Below are 27,050 nucleotides of genomic sequence, written 5' to 3'. Positions count from 1 at the left end.
GAAGACAAATCCTTGAAACCAAACTGGTTTCCCGGTTGCTCCAGACTTGCTCCAGCTTTCCTGCAAAGTAGAAGCGCCTCAGACCTTGCTGACCTGACCCAAAGCCCATCTTCACCTCCTGTGTGGATTACGTTTGCCAAGGTTTGTTGGGTTCAGTCTGGATACTGACACTGCAGTCAACTAGATCCTTTGTGGGATAGACCGAATCCAGCTCCTGGTTGTCGTCAACATCTCCTGGTCCTCGTGGCTGCAGAGACAAACTTCACCTCCACCTGAGATCACCGCGACATCGCCTGGTTCATTCCTGGTTCCCTCTTGGTCACTGGCTAGTGACCCAGACTCTGTTCCCTCTGCTTTCAGGTTCTTCACTTCACCGATCCACCCTTGGATCCAGCCGGACACTTTTCCTCTGTTCGCCTGCAGCACTTCTTTGCAGATCTCCATAGAAAACGACGACAAAACCCGACACGAAAAGACACCTATGCACCCGGCTTCCCTGCGTGAGGTAACACGAGTACTCCCATGCTCCAGTGGGTCTTGACTCTCCAAGTGTCCTAGTCTAAAGGGGTCTTAACGTAGTCCATCTGAAAAAGTCCTTAAACAGTAACTTTGTAACTTCTTCGTTCTCCATTAAAAGTCAATGGTAACTCGCAACTGTGTTTAAACACTGCATACGTCTCCCGTGGGTCTCCTAGCTCCTAACCTTTGGTTGTTTAGTAAAGCCCCAGCGATTCCCTTTGCCCTAGGCCTATTCACTATTTCTGAAGTGGTTCTTATACCACTTACTTAGTATATGGTTTGTGAGGCCCCCTATGGCATAACTGTATTCATGCAACTTATCATATGCTAATTGAGAAACTTGTGATGTACTTCGATCTCTGAACTCAAAAAGAGTGCAGAGGGGTTGAGTTAGAAATACATACATATATATTTGATATGTACCTTGTGTGGTGTCCTTTCATTTGGTATTCAAGGGATTATAATTGGTAAAACAGCTTGCTTCACATGCTCTCTGAAGTCTTAGCCTATGACTGCTTGTCCATGCTACCACTAGGATAGCTTGTCTATAAGGTTGACTTTACAACCACCATCAATAAGGGTCGTTTAGACTGGTGCAAGGTGCCCACTAGAATAGTGGACATCCATATGCCAGGCTAACTTCTCACAACAAGTGCCACAGCTGCAGACTGCAGAGTAGCAAAATACCTGGCGTGCTAGCTAGCATGCCTTTATTAATTTAGCACAGCAAGAATACTTTTACTCCAGAGTACACAATGCTAAGGTGTCCATTTAGTTTTTAACTAGGAAATCCTTAAATAAAAAAGAACTGTTTTTCTTAAATCTGTTGTGCTGTTTATCTGCCTTAATTCCTTTCAGATAGTTATTGTTTTTATGTGAGACACTGTTTGGTAAACAAATGCACTGAATCATAATCAGATCAAATTCCAATGGACCTAGGGGACCAACAATGCACTGCTGCTGTGCCACTATATAAGTGTTTGCACAGACCACTGTTTATAATTTGTCTTTTTTTCTTTCTTGATATAGCTACTCCTGGTGGTCTGCCTGCATGCAAGGAGATAGCAGCCCAGCTGCAGCAGCAGTTTTTGGAGACCATCCGGGTAGAATTTCAATGGCTGTTGGCTCTGGAGTAGGTGGCTGAGGCATTCTGCATCTGTCTCTTCCCCAGTTCCTACAGCCAGCTGCTAGTACCTCCAGCCTTCCAGCAACAGCTTTGCCAGCTTTTCTGGCAGCACACATCCTTTCACTACTGCTACCCCCCTCCCGCTCAGACCACCAAATTCAGCCACATGTCCTGCAATATCTGGCTTGTTTTGATGGCCAGGTGACAGGCCTGGAGCAAAACCAGGAGGAGCTCCGGATCTGCAAAGAGAATGCCCTCTTCTAGCCTTTTTTTATTTTTTGTTTTCATGGGAGGGACTTTTCTGGTGGGCAGAGAGGGTAGGACTTGGGAAGGGAGTTAGAAGTTAATTTGGAAATTTCTGAGTTTTCTTTGGACATTGGTTGGGGGTTGGGTGAATTGTTTGGGGAGAAGGATAGGCGTATTGTGTGTGGAGAGGGTGGGTCTTTTATTGGTAAACGAAGTAAAGGGAAACATTATTCTACTTTATTGTAATTTTACTGTTACTTTGCACTGCTGCATGCCCTCCATGCCACTGGAATCATGCTATCCTGGCCGAAGAGGTGTTAAACCCTAAAACTGGTCCTAGGATGCTTGTTTCCAGTCCAGGGAGGACCTGGCTTGGCAGTTCGGGCTGGACTGTTCCCATGAGGCAAAGGGTCAAGACTGATTTGCATATGGCTGGGTTCAAACTGGAATGGCATGGTGAGCAACATAAACTATGACTTAGGCCCAGATCTCTGTACTGGGGTGAATGTATGACATTGTTCTGCATTCTGTCCATCAACTGTTGTTTCTGCATTTTAGCACAGCCTGTTTTTGATCTGCTTGGTTATCGGAGTGTATGCATACCAGTTAGTTAGCTAGTTATGGTTAGTTATACTCCTGTCATACCTCCCTCTATAACTATATTATTGAACATTAATGGGGAAGGGTATGTTGCATTGCCTGGATTGCCTACAGCAACCTAGATATACAAGGTCAGAAAGTCAAATATGAAGAAGTTATTTACTTACTAAATAAACTAGTTCACTTCACTCATTAGTTCTCTTACCTGAATAGATGAACTGATGGCTGCTACTTCCAAAACGTACTTTATTATTACGGCAACAGTGGTCCCTGACAAGCAATAATTAAAATTAATGAATATAGACGGAATCGTTGCTATATTTGAAAATGATGTACCCAGCCGGGCAGAGGTCTGAAAGTTTACTTCAAGTCAATAAAAAACAATTCACACACAATATACAAGAGGGGGCACAGTCCTGTACCCAGCTTATCACACAGAAGGTAGCAAGACAGGGGAACAGTTACAGGGAAACAAACAAAAGGACTTAGGCAAAAGCGTAATGTTCTGTAAACTTGTTAATTGCACAGTTTAAATATAAGACAGAACATTGCTTACACCATCACACTTTTACATGGCATATAAATCATTCCTTGTGTGTAAGGTGCACATAGTTGTCAACAGCGTTTCCATTTGTTTATCACATTTTACGGATCTCATCAGGACATGTAATGTTTGCCTAAGAGTATCCCAGCTTCATTTGCCTAAGTGGGAAAAAAGTTGGGAAGGAAAATACCAAAACAAAACTGTAAGAACACTGGTCGGAAATGACGCATGTATGTACAAAGTGGAATAGGTGAGCATGCACCCTATGCGGGTACAGTAGGAGTGCATTTAGAATCAAAAGGTGAGAGGTATCCATATAGAAAACGAAAAATTCAGATGGTGCACGTGTGCGGCGTGAGCATTACAATCGGCGTAGGTGTGAGTGCAGACGGCGCGATTGGAAGGCAGAATAAGGAGTGGAGTGATAATCCTCCGTTCAGGTGGATGGGAGGTACGGCGGCGAGTGACAACATGCGCAGCATAGCTAAGGGTCAGCCGAGCCAACAGAGAGAGTTATGGTAAATGGGGCCATTTTCCCAAAATGCCGACTGTCAGCATGCGGGGAATTATTCAGCATCAGAAAAGCTTACCCAAGGGTTAAGGACGGATCTGCGTCCGTCCGCCACCCCGAGGTGGAGGGACTGTCCGCAGGGGCAGCGGCGGTCTCTCCAGTGCAATTAGGATGTGACCGCCACTCTGGCAGTCACATCCTGGATCTTTAACCTTGCGGCGGGTGCTGCTTGAAGTTAAATTAGCATGTTTTACATTTACATGCACAAAGCGGCAGGCCCCGCGCGGGGCCTGCCACTTTGTGCATGTAAATGCAGGGGGGTACCATAGGTACCCCCCATGTGCACCACCCATCCCCTTCACCCTGGGGGCCCGCAACAGGCCCACAAAGCAAGGACCGTATGCCTTTTCACGGCGGCAATGCATCATAATATACATCATAAAATGGCTGGCGGTATCTCACAGACACCGCAACCATATGTATGCACTTTTTCCGGCGGTCGCGAAGGCGACCGGCGGAAAAGCGGCGGACGTTCTTGCCATCCGCCGTGGACCCCCCAGCCATCCTAATGTGTCGGGAGGTCTTTTCTGTGAGGATGGCGGATGGATTGCCTCCGCTGGGCCGGCGGTGGCTACCGCCGGCCTGACGGAGGCAATCCGTCCGCCATCCTAATTGGCCCCCAAGTGTATGATCCATTTATGGCATAAATTAAGTCACCTCAATAAATCACAACAGCAATATTCATCAGGTTGATGATCAACAGCACATCAACATCAATCTGTTGTTGAAGGAAATGAAGGAATGAGTATGACATAGTTCAGTTAAATCCATTGCAAACAATCCTTCAGCCAGAGGGATCCAAGTTATTATATTTCTAAATGTTCTGTCATCTAGGTTTGAAAAATAGAAGTTATGGAGGAGTGAGAAGAAGTGTAGTCTGGGTATGCTGAGAGAGGCTGCAGGGAGTAGTAAGTGCCTGGATACCCATGCAATGTGCCTCCAACTAGACACTTCAGACTGAACAGTGACAGACACATCTAAGTTACTGAGAGAATGCAAATGAGGGAAAATAGTAGGGGTGTTTGTGTGTGGTCACTCAAAGGTTTGAAAAAAAATGGGTTGGTGCACTACCAAAGTTGTAGTACCAGGAGGGAACATTTGAGGGGCAATGAGATCTGTTCCACAGTGAGGAGAGTCCAAAAGTCCCTGCTAAATTTTACAGTACAACCCTGACCAAATTTTGCGTAACACAACTCCCTCTGTAATTAGTGAACCCACACACTTATAAAACATATGATTGTTAAAAGAGTATACTGTAGTGCCAAACTGGAAGGTGCGTTTGCATTCTTGTCGGAAGGTACTCCTTTGGTGCCTGGCTGAACCGGTCCTGTTAGGTAACCAGAAGTGTTATGGAGCTTTCGCCGTTCGTGCAGGAAAATAAGAGGCCAGTGGATTGTAACACAGAAACAATATTGTAGAGGCAAGGAGAAGGACAAAAGGTAAGCTTTATGAGGAGTGTACCAACTACCAAGACTCAGAGGCAGAGCAGGAGCAAGAGCATAGGCTGGTGCAATCATTCATTTTAACTCACATGGCAGATTGATGAACTGAGAACATTTTACAAACGATCACAGACAAGTAGCTGCATGCACCAGGCTGGTCAGTCTCACAACTGTCATCATAACATTTAGCTGACTAATGTGTGCATCATGAGATGATGATGATGTGGCATCACAAGTCCGTCTCCAGTTACAAGCAACAGGACCCAACCACAAACAAAATAAGAGGAGTTTCATATTTGAGCCAGCACACACACTCAGCAGCATTTCCAAAAATCAATGTACCTCTCTCCAGTCCACAGAGCTGATTAAGCTTCAGAGTCATCATCATGTTGGTTTCCTTTTAAAGTTGATAGACTCTATACCTTTCTTCTGGCTGTTGAGGTAGTCCCGCCCTGAGTTCCTCCATCCGCTGCATGCTTCAGAGTAACAAATCAGTCCAACTCCGTCCCAAGACCCGTAGTGTACTGCTGTTGAAGAACAAGAAGAGAAACAGAGCTGGAGTATTTTGTGTAGTTTTGTGTTTGTTAACTAAAGTGACTGTTCTGGCTTCTGAAGAACCAGTAAAATGAGAGGACCCTGCAAGGAAATCTCACTAAGTGTGAGAGGCCAATCACCTTCAGAAAAAATGATCACCTTTGAGGCCTCAGAAATTTCAAGTTTACAAATTATTAGTCGAACACCCTCCTTAACTGTCTGCCACCACAGGAATCATCAATCGTTACTCACAATCACTCAATAATATATCACTCCTTGGTGCAATAATAAGTTACCTTACCCATCCAAGCATGGTGGTGGTACACAATTGTATCTCCTCTTTGATGTAAGCAAATCATTGGAATTTGGCAGTCTTTTAAATCAAATGATCTTCACTGGGGGCATCTTTGCTAGGGTATGAAAAAAATAGGCATGGGAGGGAGGCAGGCATTTTCTCCAAAGACCTTGAAGTGAATGGGGAGTACTCCATTGCATACTGGCCCAACTTCAATCAGGGCATATAAGTAGCTAAAAATGGTTGGGCTGCATAAATCAGACACAAATATAAAATGTTCCATTAGCTATATCCTTCTTTGTTTTCTAGTAAATGAGTTTGAATATAAATAATTAAAAAGCTCTTTGGTGGCCTACTCTCAGTGAACAAAATAAAGTTCATCCTCAAACTTAGGGGGTTCAACGAAAAGTTGGTCATCATGACCTAACACACTTATGTCTGACTAATCACCCTTCTCCTCCTCCTGTGGCATTTCAGGAATGGTGTAATTGTGTGGTATGAAGTGTTGGGTCATTTTGATCACTGTCAATCTCTCCATGTTTTGATGTGAGAGACTGATCCTCCACTCTGTAGAAACTGCACTAGCTGCACTGATCACATGTTCAACAGACACACTGGCTACCAGACAAGCCAGATATTTTATTGTGATCCTGCTGAGCTCTGTCCATTGGCACATCTTCCCATACAGTACACCAATGGGTTTTGATCCACATATACCTCTCTTGGATCATTCTGATAGTCCTGGAATAACCTCTGAATAGTCATAGGTGCTGCCATTTGCTAAACCCATTTGCCTTTGCCTCTGTCCTGGACATAAGTCCTGTAAATTTAAACCAACCCAATGCAGAGTTTCTGGCCGATTGTTGTATTCCTGTTGTTGTTGTTGTTGCCATCAGAGTTCTTGTTGCTAGGGTTGGCTATTTTCCAGCTGCTCTTCTTCCAGCTCTCTAACTTGCTAAACAATCCACTTCTTGTTTTCTGAAACATACCCTCTAAAAAAGGCATGAAATTGGGCAGTATTTGCTTGTACCATGGATCAAGTATTGCGGCACAGTTTATGCTATTTGCAGCATTCCATTATCAGCCAAGTGAAGGATCATGCTCTGAACCAAATTATGAGCATCTTTGTTTACACCTGCAAAGCTTTCAACCACCCTTTTAACATGTTCTGTACCAGATACAACAAAGGGATAGCTGTGCCCATCGTACTGCCCTCCTTGCTAAATTCAATGTGAAAACCTCAAAAGGAAGCAGCATCTCTATCAGGCATTTGACAAGACCCCATTAGTCTGTCACAGGTGCTCTCCATCTCTTTGAATCACATACTCATTGATCAGTTTGCACTGCTCAAACAAACGTTGCAATATGTGATAGGTCGAGTGTTGGCACTTCCTGTATTAGGGCATTAACTGGCACTCTGTTAGTACGCTGAATGGTCCTCAACTGTTTCTGGGCTTTAAATGAATGCCTGAAAGTCCTGCACAATGAGGTTGATGCAATGTACCAAACACAGGACCATGAAATAGTTACCATCTGCCATGACCTTAACTACATTACTGCCATTGTCCATGGCAACAAATCCAATTCTGAGACCTCTGGGTCGCAGCCATTGAAACACCTGCTCTTAAAGTCTTCCAAGATGCTTGCAACAGTTGGGATTTCACCATGATGAAAATGGCTATTGTTGCACGCCACTAAGCACCCCTTACAACTTTCTTCAGCACCAAGACCTATAGATAGCTTTTGCCTAACCCCCACAAAAGAGATTGAGTGTGCAGTGATACACATGTAATCAATGGCTTGACAACTGGTCCTCATGTCTATAGTTAGGTGGATTGTGTGAACAACATTCTGCTGCAAAGCTTGTTCAACTAATTACAGCACATCATGATGGAGTGCTGAAACAGCAAAATAAGTCCTGCTGGGAACCTTCCATTTTGGGCAGATGGTCTCCACAGATTTTAAGAAACCAACTCCTTCCACAAAAGAAAAAGGGAGGAGGTCCAGAGCAAACTTTTAGCCAGCTTTTCGTTGTACAAATGTGCAGTTGGGTGTTTGCATTTATACGGCAACACTTGCCTAAACATGCCCATAATAGTACCCAGGATTATTTTCTTTACTGCTGCCTCTGACACAGGCAACTTCCGGAGAGAAGGTAGTGGTGGTGTTATACTCAATGTGCATCTTGGGGCAGTCTCTGCATTCTGTTGCTGTGGTGTCTCCATGTGACTCTTGTGCCATTGTGAAGTTGTAGAGGTGGATGATACTGGCACAGTGCTGGGGACAGAGCTGCTTTGCGTAAAGAGCATTTTATCCACTTTTTCCTCATCACCTTCACCGCCCACAATGATTGAGCTGATTCCCCTCTCTCATCACCATCATCACCTAAAACAATTATTTTAAGTTGTGCATCTGAACCAGATTGTGTGGTGTTTTTTCGTATGGGATGTTTGGCCTTCAGTACCATAGTGTGAACCAGGCTTCCCTTGATGAACACTCAAATGGAAAATTGAGCATAGTGCAATGTTCTCCTCCTGCTTGCTACTCGTAAAAGTTGGTGGAAATTTGCGATTTCCTCTAAAAAACACGTTTTTGCCTTTTTACAAGTGCCATGTGGCACACATTCATGCCCTTAGGGCATGTAGGTGTGCCACATGTGCACACATGCACATTTCAGGAGTGCTACAGAGTGTCCCTTTGGAACCCTTGCACCCTTGAAATTGCGCATGCAATTTGTGAGTACCTATTGGGTACTCTCAAAGTGCGTGCGCAATTCCTATTCATTCCTATAAGCCTCTAGGTCCATAGGAATGAATGGGAAGGTATTCCTTGATTGTGAATTACAATTTGCAATTCACAATTAAGGAATATTAAGGAATCACAAAAAATATTATAATTCCTACCTACATGGCATTTTGCGACTCCTTAATAGTGACTCCCTAAAAATCGCTATTAAGGACTTGCTAAACTGCTTCTACCTACATCTGGCCCTGTATCTCATAAATATGGTGCATTCCTGCTCTTTTGAATTGGCATAGCACCATGCAGCAAAATGACGTGCAGTACTGCCCTACACTATTTCTTTTGTAAAAATGGCCCAAGTCCTTAAATCCAATGGTATTTATGCAGCAGACAAAGAGAGTGATCCTTCTAGCTTCAAATCCAAATGGGAAGTGATCAGGAGATGGACTAAGAACTGAGAGGAGCCTGCTGGACAGGAAGAGAAAGTTGGAGTCTTTGGTGCACTTCTTTCTTGTTGAAATGTTGAAAAAAAAGTAAAATAAAAAAAGGCTTCTTGCACAAAAAACAAACTTGAACTTTCTAAGAAGGAGTAGTATATTAACTCAAAAACGTATTTTCCTGTAGATTTAGCTTCTTCTGGATTAGAGAATCTGCAGAAGGTGCAGCTTTGGTTGCCCACCCGCATCACAAAAAAGTCACAGTCGCGGCCAGAAGCCACTCTAGCACGTGCTAAATTTCATGCACGATCACTAGCGGCCAGCAAGTCTTGTGGTGCTTGCCAGCGCGTGCCAAAACAAGCCTTGCATGCACCAAAGGATGGCTGAATTTAGCGAGAACTGCAAAACACTCATAGCACAGAGTTCCTGAAATCTGCAAACTCCGCAAGCAAATGCAATTTATTTGCCATGGCCTACACAAAATCCACAGCTAGGCACATTGCAAATAAAGGGCTAAGTTTTCAGTGTAAAAATGTGACGATCCCATGTTGCATTTTGGGGCTTTTCCTATCGCAGGCATAAACTCCTCAACATAAGTGAGGCACCATTTTTATCAGAAGACTTGGGGGAGTGCTGGGTGGTAGAAAATAGGTGGCTCCCCACAGATTCCACAAAATGTTCTCCTCACAGAAATGAGGAAATCTTTTATTTTTGGTCAAACTTTGAGGTTTGCAAATGCTTCTGGGTTAGAAAACCTGGTGGGTACCACACAAATCACCCCACCCCTAACTGCCACCTGAACTAGGACCCAAATTCCATAGCTACCTACATTTGAAAAAGGTATAATTTATAATGTGAGGTACCATTTTTATCGGGAGACATTTGGGAACAAGGAAAAGTAGAACATTTGTTATTAGCGATTGTGTCTCTCTCCATTTCTGCCTTCCAAATGTAAGTCAGTCTGCATGAAAAAATAAATTTTTGAAAAATGCCCTGTGAGTCACTTGCTAATATGGGTACCCACAAAATTGGACATGTACAAATAACCACCGACCCAACCACTATACTCCATAGCTAGTGTCTATTTAAAAAATAAATACATTTCCATGATACACATTTTTTTGTCGTTATATTTTACAATATGAAATGCTCTGTACCCATTACAAAATGAAAAAACGTTGGAAAGCACAGTTCGGTTGCTGACCCTTAGTACCTCAGGGACTTGCAAAACCAACAAATCCTATTTGTTCCTCTAACCAGAAGGGCCTAGTGGACATAATGATATATTGTTTTTGTAATTCGGCCATTGTGACAATAATTTACAGAACAAAAGGTAGTCACAAATGGCTGTTTTTAGCTAATCATTTCTAAAAGTTTTATTTCAATAGTTAGTCTCTTTAAGACAACCTTAAGGGATCATCACAAATGACCCCTTGCTCAGAACTGCTTAGCATTCCAGTACCACCGTCTTTTGAGCTACATCTTTGAAAAATGCCAAAACTGTGGTAAACATAGTTTTTTGACTCAGCTTTTGATGTTCCTGAAAGCTAGAAACATGCTGACCTTTGCACAGCAAACTTTCTGTTGATGTAATTTTAGGGAAAAAAAACAGATACTCTTTCTGCGGGGCACTTTTTTCCTATTTTATCCAAAAACCCAAAATGTTGCCATATTTTCCCTATTTCTTCAGTCTCCTCCAAGGGAATCATCAAACCCTGGGTACCTTTGGAATCTCGCTGATGTTGGAAAAAAAGGACACAAACTTGGCATGGATTTTTTATGTGGGAAAAAACAACTGAAGCCTATGCGCGCACTACCCCAAATAACCAAAAAAAAGCATAGCATTCTAGGGGGAAAAGGGTTAACGGTGAAAGGGTTAATCCAATATCTGTGTATTTTTCTATATCCAGAATTTTGGTGTCTCAGGTTCCTTGCATAATAACATGCGCCTCTAACAAATAACATGTATTGTTTGAATGTCCATTCTTCATAAATGAAAGTATGAGAAAGATACACCTGTAACATGCACTTTTCTCATAGTTAGAATAGACTTCAATTACTTATTTTTCTCCTGGGCTAGGAAACCTAGCAATGGTGTGCCTTTTCCTCAATAGGGTTATGTGGGGTCTAAGGCCACAACACACTGGCCACCCAAAAAGACTCCTCTCAGTTCATCTCCTTCCTTGTGTTCCTTTCCTGTTCCTATGCTTTCTAGGCCGGCAATCGAGCAGCACCACACAGACAGATTGGTTTATTGGTCAAAAGTCAAACATACTTTCAGAAAGGTATATATTGAGGCCTTTGCACTCCATATCCACCTTACTGTTGCAAGGAACTTCAATGGTATTTTGTAACTGAAAACTGAAATAGAATATATAAGACTCTGCACGCTGCTTACCAGGTGTACTAATGGCAATGGATGCATTAGTGTAGATAACTTACACTCTTTAATGCAAGTAAGTTGCATAAGTAAAAACACCAAACACAGTCCAGCAACTGATTACATTACCAGATGCTGACTTGTTTGCAAGAAGATATTGTATATAGTTATTGCAGCACAGAAAACAAACAGCAAATGGAGATCTCTACTGCATAGTGCACAATTTTAAACAAAATGTTGCCATCTAAGTGCTAGCAGCAGTGATGCAAATCAGTGGAGCACTACCTAAAGAAGGATGATGCCGATGTAGATACTAGCAGGTCTCTAATAATAATACTTGTTACTACACAGCATGAATAAAGGCATGCATGGTGGACTGGTAAATTCATAATAAAGGATAACAGAAAATAATTCAAAGATGGCCGCTGGTGTGTGAGCCTGAATGTGCAAAAATGCATACCAGTGGCCATCATGGAATGCTGTTTTTTTTGTAATACTGTTCCACTGCTTTTTACAAAATAGAACAACAATCATCTCCGGCAAAAAAAACAAATGTTTTGGGCAATAGCAAGTTTTTGGAGTAACACAATGAGACCTGGGTTCAAGTGACATGATCAAACTGGTCCGGCTTCACTGCAAGAATTGCTATGTTTATTGTTTTAAAATTAGGTTGTAAACGTGTACCCCCACTATTCTCTCTATGCATAGCACATTTGCCAAAACATCTAACTAGCAGAGCTTTCCTCTGAAGCTGCTCAATACAAGATTAGTAAACTGGCAAATACAGGGATGATTTGAGAAATAATCTCTTTATTCTTTCTCAGATCCAAAAAAACCTCCAATATCAACTTAACTGTATTATTAAATATAATAAAGGCAAATTACCTACGGTTAATTCTACAAAAACCAAACTAGTTGTTTAGTTACATCTGATAAACGTTTCTATTGGGTTATAACTAACTCGACAATCGAGCAAGTAGAATTGTAGTCTTTCCTTGGAGTAACTATCCAGAAAAGCTTACACTCGAACGAACAGATACAGAGAATGAAAACGAAATGTAATGATTCCACTATTGCACTAAAACAATCTTGATTACTGTACAGAGGGAGAGAAATTGGCCAAACAAATACTGCTGTTATCATGAAATTAGCTCAGCGTCCTCCTTATGCCTAAGTCTTTCGTTTTATGTGCCTGTGTGTATTGAGTAAGTAATGAATAATATCTTGTAGTTTTCTTTGAGTTATGGTTAAAGAAACATAAGTAGCACTTTCTGAAATACAGGTTTATATCCGACTTTAATGGTATTATTTGGCTAATCAATGAATTTTGTCTCTTGGATAGTATAGGCGGTAACAAATGTGATACAGAACCTTGTAACACACGATGACTTTGAGTTATGTCCTTAGTGATGTAAACATACTTTAAGTATTTTTCAACAGATTATCTATGTAAGAAAGATATGAAACGCAATGTACAATGTAGGATTGCGCAGACCAGGTGATTCCATGTATTTAGTAAATGCTGCTCTACCACAATTACTTTATTTTAACCCTATGTGTTCTACTTTATTGTTGTCTGTAGTGATGGATTGTAAATCATAGTGTTTGCATCAGAGAGTAATGTCAGTCATGTTTGTATGTTTTTTCAACCCTGAAGAAGCTCACACTGGGTGAAACGTGTTATATAAATTCTCCTTGGCCCTGAAGAAGACCATGACTGGGCAAAAAGTGTTGGTTGCTCATAACTATTCTTTTCAGTGAGAAGATATTGAATAAGGTATCACAAAAATCAAGGAAAGGACCTCTCGATTAATCTATTCTTGCCAATAATGCAGCATTTTCTTTTACTTTTGTATTTTTTGATGTTGCAGCTCTACTATTTTTAGAAAATTCCTGACTTTGTAAGTTTTTTTTTCCTGCTGCCCTGTACTGTCTCAGAGATTCATTGATCCAAATTTAAATACACAGATCAACAATTCTATTCAGAGGAAATAATAATAAGGTGTGTTGAACTGTTACTTATTCAAATTCAAAAGTCTACAACATTCATTAAAAACAAGAAAGATAGGAATAAAGGCATAACAAAATATTCTACACTATCTGGAGTGTCATTTGACATGTAGGGAAATACTTTACTGGATTGTGGCAACCCCACTAAGGAAGACCCAAAACTCCTTGAGAAGGTGTTGTGAATAGGTAGTACTGAATGGGAGAAGGCAGCAATTGAGGGAATTGGGATTTGCAGAGATTATACTGGCAGTTACAATGCACACCCTGTAGATATTTCAGTGGATTTGAAAATGTTGTACAAAGGTATTTTCAAAATGATTGCCAATTAAACGGACTCTTAGAGAAAAGAGTGGGCAAAGGAGAAATTGATCTTTTAGGGGTTGTATTGAACTCCTTGGAGATCATGGGAGTTTAAATCGAAGATTTACAAGATCCTGCACATACATAAATCCATTGACAATTTTGCAGTTCTTATGTGCTGGGAAAGAAATCCGGTTTGATATGATATGTACTGAGATTGAATGGAGGCACTGTTGAACCAGGTTTCACCGAGCTCCGATGGCCATACATCTCCACTACATCAGTATGAATGTACACAATTTCAGAACGCATATCCAATTGGTATTCTTAATTTGAAGATGCAGTATAACCCACTATACCTGTGCTTTGCAGGTTTTGCAGGTTGTGGCAAACAATCCTTTATTATATCAATAAACTGCAAGTGCTGAGATTTCTGTTGGTATTGTATCTCGCTGGGATATGAATGTGGCAGATGGAAGTGGTAATAATAAAACGTTTATTGCATTAATAAAAGATTGCAATAAAAGAGCATGAAAAATACATTACACATAGATCAAATCCTCATTTAGTGCAAAGCCTGATAAATACCATACTCATAAAATAAGACTTGTAAAACATAGAAAACCACACCTGCATTTGCTTATTAGATACAGTTTGGTTAACATAACAGTAAACATAATCTAAAAATGTCATGCTTTTAATGACACAATAGTTTGTTTTCATAGTAGAACAGCATTTTACAGCCTCACAAATCGTCCTTAGTTTGGCTTTCCTTAGAGCTGGCTATAAATATTTCGGCCGGAGATCTAGTAGTTTTGGACAGAGGCAGATAATATGACCAATCGTTCCAACCTTGTTGCCGCACAATCTACATTCCTTACTGCCAGATAACTGGGTATTACTTGTTCTTTGGAATTGAAGCAACTGGATATACATTAATCTGCAATGTATTTTCATTTAACTCCAGCCTCCAGGTTAGAACTGATATATGGTTGTTTTAAGGTTGACGTGAGGGTCAAATATCATGTATATGTTTATACCTCAAAATTGACTATAAATCTTAATCATCTTCATCATGGCTGTTAATCAACAGAGATTTCGTAAACGAATTCCTACACAAGTTGCTAGTCATTTCCGTGACATTGGCCAGTTGTGGTAGTTTTAGCACTTTGATAACTTTATTAAGTGTTGAGAAGTCCAGTCCCACTTCCCTAAAGTGTCGAGATTTTAACGCGTTCAGTTTTGAACACTGTAATGTATTTGTACTTGCAGTACTTCAATCACAGAAATAATTGATATAGGAAATTGGGTTATTACTTGAGGCTTGTGCAAGTAATAGGTTCACAATCTCCACTTACTGCAAACCGAGCTTTCCGTTAAAGCACGTGGCGTTCTCAGGATATCGAAGCAGAGCAGTCCAAGGTCTACTCAGGGGAGGTAGTGTGGGCTAGTAGTCACCATTTGCTGTCACACAATAATAACACTTAATAAATGATTGTCCAGTAACTGTTTTTAGCAAAGGAAAAGTGCATGTAATAAATATACACACTACTAAAAACTGTGCATTCATTTACAAATATATACATAAGGCAGATTGAAAATACCCTGATGACATTCTGAAATCACATTTGACTACAAATGGTCATTACTCTCAAAATCACAGTGACCATATTACAAGAACAACAAACCACAAGTTAAATAAACACCATCATTTTGTGAAAATGCCATATTCATTAATAACCATGTGTAAGTGCAATGACTAATTTCAATAAAACATACCAACATTGATCAGAAATCACTGTCACCATTACTATGTTATTAGAATCAATACATTTTTATTAGTATTATATGGAAATCAGGATCTATGTACACAGCTTCCAGCCTAAATCTCAAGGCCAGCAGAGTGATGCATGAGCGCATGTACAAAGCTTTCAGACACACCGCCTGAAAGCCGACCACAGAAAAAACAAACATGTAGGACTTCTGCGTTGCTCTCCAATTTAAGGACATCCAGGTTATAACAAAAATAAAACACATAAAGAACACCCAGCACAAACATCCCCCGACGCCCAGTCCCTCTCACCACCCCTCTCCGCACCAGTTCCTTCATTTGTTGTAGACCCTTAATTCAAGGCTTCAATCCATCACTCGTTACAGGGTATCTGCTCAACCTGCTGCCTTTTGAATGGAACCAAAGGACTCTAGTGGCAAGAGCTTGAGGATCTGTAAGTATTTCGGGCATGTCACTTCTCTCATGTCTTTTGTGAGTAGGTGCAAAAATGGGGCCCACAATTTCGCAAATTCTTTGCCCTTCCCCTCCACACTGAGCGACATGCTCTCCATAGCTAGGAGATGTCACAAGCAGTGTATCCACGCTAGTACATCAGGTAATGTTATTGTCCCCCACAGGGCTAGGATAACCTGGCGGGCCGCTAGCAGGGCCAGGGCAATCTGCCTACCTCTAAGGGATCTCAACGGGAAGGCCTTGGGGTGAGAGAGGCCTAGCAGTGTGTATTCTGGAGAGCCGGGTAGTGCAATCTGAAAGGCAGCATCAATATCATCCAGAATCATCGTCCAATGGCATTCCAGTTTTGGATAGTGCCATAGGAGGTGAGCTAGGGTTCCCATTTATCCACAACCCCTCCAACAGAGATCGGTTTTGTTCTGATCCCAGCAGTACACGCAAGCAGGAATGTAATACCAATATGTGATTACTTTAAAAGTGGATTCCGCCCCAGCAGTGCTATGTGCAGTATGATGTGCCCTGTAAAGAACGTGTTCCCATTCCTTAGGTGTTAAGGAATTCCAATTCAGTTTCCCAACGTACCCGCGCTCTCGTATGGTGTCCAGAGGGATGAGCCATAAGCATGGAATATAATTCAGAAATATGCCGGCGGTCATCTGCCTTGTGCACTAACCACTTTTCAACTAAGTCAGGGGTCTGGAATTGAGGGCTTAATTGGCAGAGTTAGCCAACCAGTGACAGACCTGGCTATAAGGAAATGCATCTGTTGTTAAAAGATCATAGTCCTTTCGAAGTTGCGCAAAAGGTAATTAGCCCCTCGCAATCAAAAAGGGACCCAACCTGCTTTTAGGCCTCCTCTCACCACCTCTGAAACACTACTGACTTCTGTCCCGGCGTAAAATCAGGGTTGTCGACAATGGGGGACATGGGTGATGGGAAACATGTCCACCCGTTCTGCAGGGCTAACCTATCCCAGACCTTGAAGGTAGGCCAAGTGACAGGTGAAGAGTATAGCCCCATGCTCTATGTGTGTGGGGTAACCACAGTTCCCTTCAAATATTCACCCCAGCAACGGACTGATCCATAAAATTCCAGACGCAGTCCACACTGAGGTATTGTGGGTGTCATTTGAGCGAGAGAAAGTTGTGGCTTTTTCCCCTCTCATACAAATCTATTAATAAGGGTCTGCAGTTGAGCGTTCCAGGCGGTGGGGTCTTGAGCGTTCCAGGCGGTGGGGTCTTCAGCAGCATCTGAAAAATGTAGAAAATACACAGGAGAACCGACATTTGTACCGCCACTATCCTCCTGAACCAAGCCAAACGAAGACATGACCAGGCAGCCAGTGCCTTGGTCGTGTGCTCCAGTAGCAGGGCATAATTTAGTGAGACCATCCTCTCGATGGTCACCATCAACTTAAACCCAAGGTATGTTATGGCCTCCACTTCCTCAGAAGGAATTGAAAGGTTCAGGATCTGAAATGTCTATAAGTTAACTTTAAAACCCAAAACTTCCCAGAAGGCAGCAAGTTCATCGAGCAACGCAGTTAGTTGCATCTGAGGCTGTGTGAGCGATAAAATAACATTGTCTGGGTACAGACTAATTTTATGGACGTCTGCCCGAACTTAAGTCCCACAACGCTGTGATTAGCCCAGATCCGTTGAGCGAAAAGCTCCATATAGGTACCTGCGCAGAATATAGAAGTTGATAAAAACTGCGGAATGCGTCCACAATCTGCTCATCTGCATACTGGTCTACTCCCGCGTGATGCCAGACCACCTGAATCAACAACGTCTGGGTCTTAGCACGCAACCTATGGGCCAACATCTTCCCGCACTTATCACTACTAACACAGAATTTGTGTTGCAGCCTTGGTAGGGCATGCTCTACTCTGTCCAGGTCTAAGTGCTTCAGCAAGCGCCTGCGATTCTCTAGCTTTCAGGAGACTCGCGGAGCCCCCGTTCGCTTATGGATCGCCTCTAGCTCTCCTACCTCCCTCTCTAACTCAGTGCGCTTTCCCCTGCGAATGGAGTTGTAGGTTGCTGCAATGGCGATGAATTCCCACGCCACCAGCTTCAGGGCCTCCCATACCAATGACAATGACGTGGACCCTACATCGTTCACCTGGAAGTAGTGTACTATAGTTTCTCGCATGCGCTTTACCACATTCTCGGAGTGCAACAGATTCTCTCTATGCTGCCATCCAGAGGGAAATGCTTGCATACACTGCGCAGGCAAAGCACAGAAATGAGGGCGTGACCAGAAAGAGAGCACGGAGTAATCGCAGTGGAATGGAGGCTAGGCAATAGCGAGGTAGATGCCAACAAATGTTCAAGGCGTGCATATGTTTTATGCGCGGCGGAGTAATAGGTATAATCTCGCTCAGTGGGGTATTGAACCCGCTACACATCATGCAGTCCCCTATCTAACATCCATTCCCCTCCTGCCGGTGAAAGAGCCCCAGATTGGTGCATCCGCTGCCCTGACCAGTCCAGGCCTGCATCCATCACCAGGTTCAAATCTCCTCCCACCAGCAATGCAGTATCCAGGGAAGTGGGAACGTTTGACAGGGCGGAGAGAAAGAAGTCTTCTTGTTTCTCATTTGGGGTGTATAGTGACCCAATAGTAAGGTGTGTCTCCCACCATTGCTGCCTTATGACCAACAACCACCCCTTCATTTCTGCCACAGTCGAAATTATCGTGCATGGGCAATGGGCTCCTAATAAGATAGCCACCCCATTTCTCTTGGACGGGCATGTTGACCGTACTTGTTGTGGGAACCACCTATCACGCATGCGCAGGATATCTTTGGAGAGCAGATGCGTCTCTTGGAGGGGGCAAATATCACTATTGGTATTTTCAAGGAAGGAGAGCACTGCAGCACGTTTTACTGGATTATTTAGCCCACGAACATTCAGGCGTTACCACTTTAAGAATCCTCCCCATGTATCAACCAAGAATAATTCTCTGCATGGCGGTCGCCAGCATCTGACCCTCCTGTGTATCCCAACATAGACCCTTATTTGCCTTTTGAGAGGTGGTCCTAGTACGCGAACTGGTGCAGAGTACCCCAACTGCAACCAAAACAAACCCCAACCCCCAAAAAACAATGCAGCACCTAGTGAAAAAAATGTTAACAAGAAAGACATGACCAAAGTTCGTGACAGTAAATAAAATCCAGGGGATCGTGGCAGCGATTAACACCCAGCCCAAGGAGAGTTCAACAAGTGTCCACCACGATGGTGGAAAGCCGTCAGTACGATGAACCAGACACTGCTTTCTGTCCCTCCAACGCCCCTCTGTGAGCCCACTCCTGCGCCGTCAGTTGTCATCTTCACAGGGTGACAGGGCGATCAGTAGCCTGTGACAGGGAGGAAAGTACCGCCTCTTTCTCTCTGTCTCTCATGGCCTGGTCAGGTTTCTTGATTGGTGATGATCTGCCCACTCGCTGCCATCCTTAGGCGCGATGTGCACGTTGCGAATTGGGTTGCTCTGCGCCTTCTGTGGGAGTGAAAGAGGCACTTGACACGGAGCGAGTATGAATGATAAGCTTTTATTTACAGAAATAATTCAAAATATGTACATTCATACACGTAGTCTCAGTGTGATGGTGTCCCAAGTGTAACATAAAGAACCAACATTAAACATTATAATTGTGACTTAATGTGACAGTTCACGCCCGTGTGGCTCAGCACTGCCATATCTAGGTAATTGCCCTTTAAACAGTTGGCTGGATGTATTGCAAGGGTATCTCCCATGGTCCAGCACTTACACCTATTTTATCTCATTCCCTAGATGTACCTGCATCCTCAGTCCTGACGAGACCCTCAATCCCCCATAGAGTCAAAACGCCGTTGACGATAATAGAAAGCGAACCGCACACATGGCACTCATGATTGTATAGAGTGTTGGATATTTCTGTTTAAATATTCAGAATGGTCGCTTTTCTCAGTAGACCCATGAAACCGTGTAAATACTGTCACATTAAGTCACAATTATAATGTTTAATGTTGGGTTTTTATGTTACACTTGGGACACCATCACACTGAGAATACGTATATGATTGTACATATTTTGAATTATTTCTGTAAATACAAGCTTATCATTTATACTCACTCCGTGTCAAGTGCCTCTTTATCTCCCTGCTATTGCCCGCAACCCTTAGATTCTATTTGCTATTAAGCATTACTATTACTACAAGAAGTAATTTTATTACTCCAATGGAACCATTTTTTTTCAAATAAAGTACATACCATGGTTTCTCAGAGAGTAGGGTCCCCTTGTTCTTCCCTTTCGACTTTCAGCCATGGCGTGCACCTCCCTTCCCAGGCCCCACAAGTCTCAGCAGCCACACGTAGTAACAGCGGTGGTGCAGTCTGCACTGGCTCTGTGCGCCTTCCAGTTGGATGGAGCCCACGTGCCCCTCTGCGCAGACACTTCTCCACAACCAGCCATCTGCCGAATTATGGACCATTAAGGCTCCACTGCAGGCCTGACATTCAGATTTTCACTCGGGCATCTGAGGAAATATGAATTTTTTATGATCAATTGTGTCCCCTATCTTAGACCCCAACGACTCCGTGTACGCGCTATAAGTACATGTATGTTCCCTCCACTTCTAGCTATGAAGACGCAAATACATTTGCGTCCAACGTTAACATGTCCTCTTTCAGATCCACCATGAATAGGTCGAATATTCCGTTCCTAAGTATGCCTTGCCAACTTCTTTATGTGGTGTACTTTACACGTTTTTCAGCTCTGGCGAAGTAGGCCCTGAATTCTGCCATCGAGCCTTTTTCCTGCCTTCTGACTCTGAATGCTTCAGCCTGGGCCTGCATCTGAGTCCGTGACCTCTACCTTACTTCCTGCGCGGCTAACGGTGCTTGGTTCAGCCTGTTGCCTGCCAAGACTGTATTTAGCCTTCAAGTTATCTGCTCCGCTCCTCGAAAAATACATTCCTGTCTAGTAGTTTCAGTAAACATCCTTCCAGCTGCAGAGCAAAGGGCCCGGCCTCACTGTCTCCGTGCAAGTAATTCATAGCTCCTGTTACCATGGTAGGCCCATGCCCCCTCGCATCTCATGCAGACACGTAGACGCTTATACACGCACTCACAGTCAGTATAGAATAGCCTCTGCCCGAGAGACCTTTCCTTCCAGATAATACAGTTCCTTAAACACGAGATATTAGATACGATTTGGGATTAGGTTGATCTGACATCCCAGACTTCTGTCTCCTCATGTAGGGCTAAATGTCAAGTCCCCTTCACCCTCCAGTTACACGTCAATCACACGTCATGCTGCCTGCGCGCGCATCTCTGCCATGTATTTCTGCTGACACTGCAGGATTCTCTTATGGATCCACCCACTTGTGACATCTTGTTAATGACGTTTCTAGTACACACCTTCATGCACGCCTATTGTAACGCCTTTTCATTACGTATGTGTATTCTTATCTCTCCTCTCAGCTGTTACGCCTTCTGCATCTGCCTTTACTGTAATGCATTGACTATATATACGAATAACTGTCAATAAAGTATTGTCTGTCAGTCCCTTCCCGAACCTACGTGGTGACGGAATGGTATGCCACCTTGGTTCGAACCAATACCAATTCCTTTTTAAGGAATAAAACCCCTTTTGAAAAACCTCAAATATCACGGATTTTGCCTCTTCTTTTTGATTGAGTTATTCTTATTGTATTTTACCGCATAACTTAAGTATAGGTAATTTAATTTTACCACATAATTGGCGCCCGAAAAGCCACTACAGCATCTGGAGGTAACTTGTATTGTCGAATTCGTGGTAATACCACTCCTGCTTTGAGTGTGACTCGATATGGTGTAATGTGCATACAACCTACATCAGTGGGGCCTTGCGCCCACAAATGTGCAGGGACATTCTGTAACCGGTGATCCATATCTCTCAATACATAGTGACCTTTAAAATCTCGTAAGAATAATCGTACTCCTTCCGGAGAACAGCATATTATGGCTCCTAGAGCTTTCAGTGTCTTTATACCTAGCAAGTTTTCTGGGCATGATTTTGTAAGCAATAAATCTGTAGTCCGTGTCAAAGGACCAACTACAAGAGGAAGAGGTTGTGATACTTCGTTAATAATAGGCTATCAGTGGAAATTCCACTGTGTCCGGCATCCCGAGGCAGCAGGTCTCGTGGAGCGCCATAATCAGACTCTGAAAATCCGACTTTCAAAAATATGCAGAGAGAAAGGCGTTGACTGGATAGTAGCTTTGCCAGTTGCGCTCTTCTATATGAGGATGGTAGCGCATTCTCGGACAGGGCTATCCCCGTATGAGGTGGTCTTTGGTAGGCCACCAAATATGTGGGGGACGCCTATACCTCGTAAAATCACAGATGTTGACTGTATTATGCTGACAGATTACCTTGCCTCCTTGATGTCTGCACTACAATCTTGTCGTTCACAGGTAGCTGCAGCCTTTCCCGACAACACCGAGGTGAAGCCCCATGAAGTGGTCCCTGGTGATTTTGTTTTTGTTCGTAATTTCGACCGGAGAAGTCCGCTGGAGCCCCGCTGGCAAACCCCGAAATTGGTTCTTCTGACGACGAGGACCGCCGTGAAGGTGGAGGGCAGAAAAGGGTGGCTGCACTCGAGCCACATCAAAAAGTTTCATGGACTTCCTGCAGACTTGAACTCTCAGCCCTGCCCTCCTCCACAGACTGACTCAAAACTCCCCCTGGTTGAGAAAACCGCCTCCGAGAAATATAGACTGAAACTACGGTCTAGCAAGTCAGACAGTTTAATTGTTTAAGTCCTCCCCTAGGTGAATCGGTTAAATTAGTTTCTGACATGTATCCCCTAGACCGAGATAGAGAGAGAGATAGACAGATACAGCTCAAGAAACGTGCCTATTGTAAATCACTTCGTAGTCACTGTATAGTGACATTATTGATTATGTTTTTTCTAAGTCTTCTGACTATTGCTGCAAGTATATTACTGCATATCTATTACCCTATTTTCAAGCGTGCACATTCTGCTTTCAACGTCACTGCTGAACATTCTTTTAGCGAATTACCTCCGCATGAATTGTCTTACAGACTTGCGCTGCGCAACAACACATTCATTAGTATGTTACATCATTCCCATCTGACCAACAACGCTACAAATTGTTGGATATGTGGCCGACTCCCTCCCTACCAGAAATACAAGGGAGTTCTGCCCCTCTTTCCGTACCCGTTCACACACAATGGCTCATGTGGTGCATGGTTTAGATTGATTAATTCTTTAGATTCTGATACTGTAGTTTATGAGGGAAATTGGGTTTGGGGAAACCTGAACTTAGTTTTGCTTAAAGCCTGCTACCCTAATAAGAAGGGACTTCCCACAAGGACAGGAACTGATCTAGAAAATGAAGTATATGGATTAGGTAACTATACAATCAACCTCATGATTTTGAATGTAGAATCCGAAGCTGCACCAGTTTTGCCTGCTATGTCAGTATTACCAGTCACAGGTGAATTATGTGTTAGAAAGAATGGTTCAGTACACTTAGGTCATAGTAAATGTACTACTGTGGTCGAATTCAGTGATCAAGGCAAGTCTACATTCAGAGCTACTCGTCATTCCTACTTCATTTGTGGTCATACCGCATATATACGTTTACCTCTAGATTGGGATGGTACCTGTTACATTGCATTCCTACTGCCACCTGTTTTCCTAGCTCCTCCTGATTATCATAGAAATACCAATCTAGTAAATAATAGACTTCGGAGAGATCTCCCGATTGTCGATTACACTGAAACCGCATGGGAGCAATACACAGACTTCAATAAAGGTTTCTTTCCCTACCTAGGTGCTGCCTTTAATAGTAAACTGATACGCAAATTAACTAGAACCCTCGAAGCAGTAGTGAATGAGACTACTTCTGCCCTAGGCAACTTAACAGAGGAACAGTCTGCTATGCGGGTTGTTGTTCTTCAAAATCGTCTCGTCCTTGACGTCATCCTAGCCGACAGGGGCGGAGCCTGTAAGGTCATCGGGTCAAGCTGCTGTGTTTTCATTCCAGAAAACGCACCATCAGTATACAAAGCTATAACCCGTCTTCATAAGATTGCAAGTTTGATACATCAGAATCCAGGCACCTGGTCTTGGTCCGGTTGGTTCTGGACAACGTTGACTGCTTGGGGATGGAAGGTCCTATCCTTCTCATAGTATTCAGTTGCTGCCTATGTCTGCAATGTGGGCCAGCGATTTGCGGTCTGTGTGCCACATCATGTATTCCACATTCAAGTTCTCATTCAAAACGCCATAAGAAGAAAGAAGAGCAAATGATGTTACGTGAACAGATTGATCGATTCATGAGGATCGATATATCATGAAGGGTCCGTAGGGGACAAGGAGGGAATGAGGAAATATGAATTTTTTATGATCAATTGTGTCCCCTATCTTAGACCCCAACGACTCCGTGTACGCGCTATAAGTACATGTATGTTCCCTCCACTTCTAGCTATGAAGACGCAAATACATTTGCGTCCAACGTTAACATGTCCTCTTTCAGATCCACCATGAATGGGTCGAATATTCCGTTCCTAAGTATGCCTTGCCAACGTCTTTATGTGGTGTACTTTACACGTTTTTCAGCTCTGGCGAAGTAGGCCCTGAATTCTGCCATCGAGCCTTTTTCCTGCCTTCTGACTCTGAATGCTTCAGCCTGGGCCTGCATCTGAGTCCGTGACCTCTACCTTACTCCCTGCGCGGCTAACGGTGCTTGGTTCAGCCTGTTGCCTGCCAAGACTGTATTTAGCCTTCAAGTTATCTGCTCCGCTCCTCGAAAAATACATTCCTGTCTAGTAGTTTCAGTAAACATCCTTCCAGCTGCAGAGCAAAGGGCCCGGCCTCACTGTCTCCGTGCAAGTAATTCATAGCTCCTGTTACCATGGTAGGCCCATGCCCCCTCACATCTCATGCAGACACGTAGACGCTTATACACGCACTCACAGTCAGTATAGAATAGCCTCTGCCCGAGAGACCTTTCCTTCCAGATAATACAGTTCCTTAAACACGAGATATTAGATACGATTTGGGATTAGGTTGATCTGACATCCCAGACTTCTGTCTCCTCATGTAGGGCTAAATGTCAAGTCCCCTTCACCCTCCAGTTACACGTCAATCACACGTCATGCTGCCTGCGCGCGCATCTCTGCCATGTATTTCTGCTGACACTGCAGGATTCTCTTATGGATCCACCCACTTGTGACATCTTGTTAATGACGTTTCTAGTACACACCTTCATGCACGCCTATTGTAACGCCTTTTCATTACGTATGTGTATTCTTATCTCTCCTCTCAGCTGTTACGCCTTCTGCATCTGCCTTTACTGTAATGCATTGACTACATATACGAATAACTGTCAATAAAGTATTGTCTGTCAGTCCCTTCCCGAACCTACGTGGTGACGGAATGGTATGCCACCTTGGTTCGAACCAATACCAACTCCTTTTTAAGGAATAAAACCCCTTTTGAAAAACCTCAAATATCACGGATTTTGCCTCTTCTTTTTGATTGAGTTATTCTTATTGTATTTTACCGCATAAATTAAGTATAGGTAATTTAATTTTACCACACATCGCTTCTCACCCTTTTGAACCACCGCTCATGTGCCACCCACTTCGGTTACCCGGCAGGCCACCGTGCCAGTACCGTCAGTGCAGGCCCATCAGGGTAGGGGTGATAGAACCGCTCCACTGCTGTCACACCACACAGCCACATCATGTCCCTATAGCCTATCACCTGCCACTCTCAGGACAGGCCCAACCCCCGATCTGCATCCTGACGCACTCCGTCTAGGCCCGCAGCCCACTCCACATCATCCGCCGATGCACGGCCGCAGCGTCTCAACTCAGGTCCTCTTCCTCCACTGTTACGTATGCTGGGGAACACTTGGCCACTGTGTCCACTCACCGCACACTCTGCTCTCTGCCCAGGGGTCAGCCGTCTTCTCGACACTCGTGTGCAGCTAATGTATCACGCAGCACTCCAGGCTATAGCATCCAGTGGGACCGCGATCAAGGCGCCCGCCGTCCGCAAATCCGTGGACCATACAGGCCCGCCCCAGACCCGGCCTTTCTCTTGTGTGCCCCCTTCTCTGCTGGGACCGTCATCAGGAGCACTCGGTACAGGGCCACTGCCCCTATCTCATTTCACTCAGGAGACTCCTGGACCTCACCACCACCTCAACAGCTCCAGGTTTTCTTAGGTAGCCCAAGGGAGTGCTAGGCCTGTGCACCTTGCAGTGTGCGCTGTGCCCCGGGACAATGTTCTCGCAGATCGCGTTGCTCCCAGGCCCCAGGACAGTCCAAGTCGCTGTAATCTGGAGAACGCAGCTTGGGGGGAGCCTCTTCCTCACACTGCTGCCCAGGCTCTCTATGCGAAGGCAAACTATACCTAGGGGTTGGAATAATCTCTCTCCTTGGAGCTTAGATCTGAGTTCTCTCTTGGCAGGTGCAGTTTACCTCTCTTAGTTCATGCACTCGATTCAACTACTAGTCCCTACGGATGTTCTTCGGCAGCAGAGTCTGACAGTGCTTCTAGTGCGCTCTCTTTCAGAAGAGACATGCCAGCTGCAGCACACAGCAATGGAGGTGCACAAACTCTCCGCTGGTGTGAGGGCTTTGGTGTTGTTGCAAGGGTCTTACTGGCTCTGAGCTTCGTATGAGGTGAGTCTGTGGTCCACTTTTGCTAGGGTCACGGGATGCGATCTGCGGGCGCACGGCAGCCCACACGAAGTGGGGGGTACCCCCATTGACTGCCCCCAGTGTCACTTGTTGCGGCCTTTCAGCCCACCCGGCACTCAAGCGCGTCAACAGCCCTGCCCTCAAGCATCCTCCGTCTGCTTATCTACGGACCGGGAGTGTCCCCACCAGGTCGCACCTTGCAGCACTCAAGGCCTGCTCATTGCTCACCTCTGTCTGGAAGGCGATCCAGCCCGGAGCTCAGAGTATCAGCTGCTCCCGGGCCGACAGGGGAAACACAGCGCTGTGCTTTAGGGAAAACGAGCGAGACCCGTCCCCTCAACCTGCACAGGCCCAG

The 27,050-nt window shown here is 43.9% G+C and overlaps 1 long non-coding RNA gene across 1 annotated transcript in view; it reads right to left on the bottom strand.

The window, feature by feature from the left end:
• LOC147727112 (uncharacterized) overlaps nt 1-27,050 on the bottom strand; it is a 262,087-nt gene that overhangs the window by 71,560 nt on the left and 163,477 nt on the right. Inside the window, exon 3 of the long non-coding RNA XR_015309457.1 lies at nt 5,391-5,575. This is a non-coding gene — a long non-coding RNA (uncharacterized LOC147727112). The remainder of the gene's footprint in view (nt 1-5,390; nt 5,576-27,050) is intronic.

The sequence above is a fragment of the Lissotriton vulgaris genome, chromosome 3_1 (genome assembly GCF_964263255.1).
Source record: "Lissotriton vulgaris chromosome 3_1, aLisVul1.2, whole genome shotgun sequence".
In the NCBI taxonomy this organism is placed as follows: domain Eukaryota; kingdom Metazoa; phylum Chordata; class Amphibia; order Caudata; family Salamandridae; genus Lissotriton; species Lissotriton vulgaris.
Note: the sequence above shows the minus strand (reverse complement) of the source record. Positions and strands in the feature narration are given on the sequence as shown.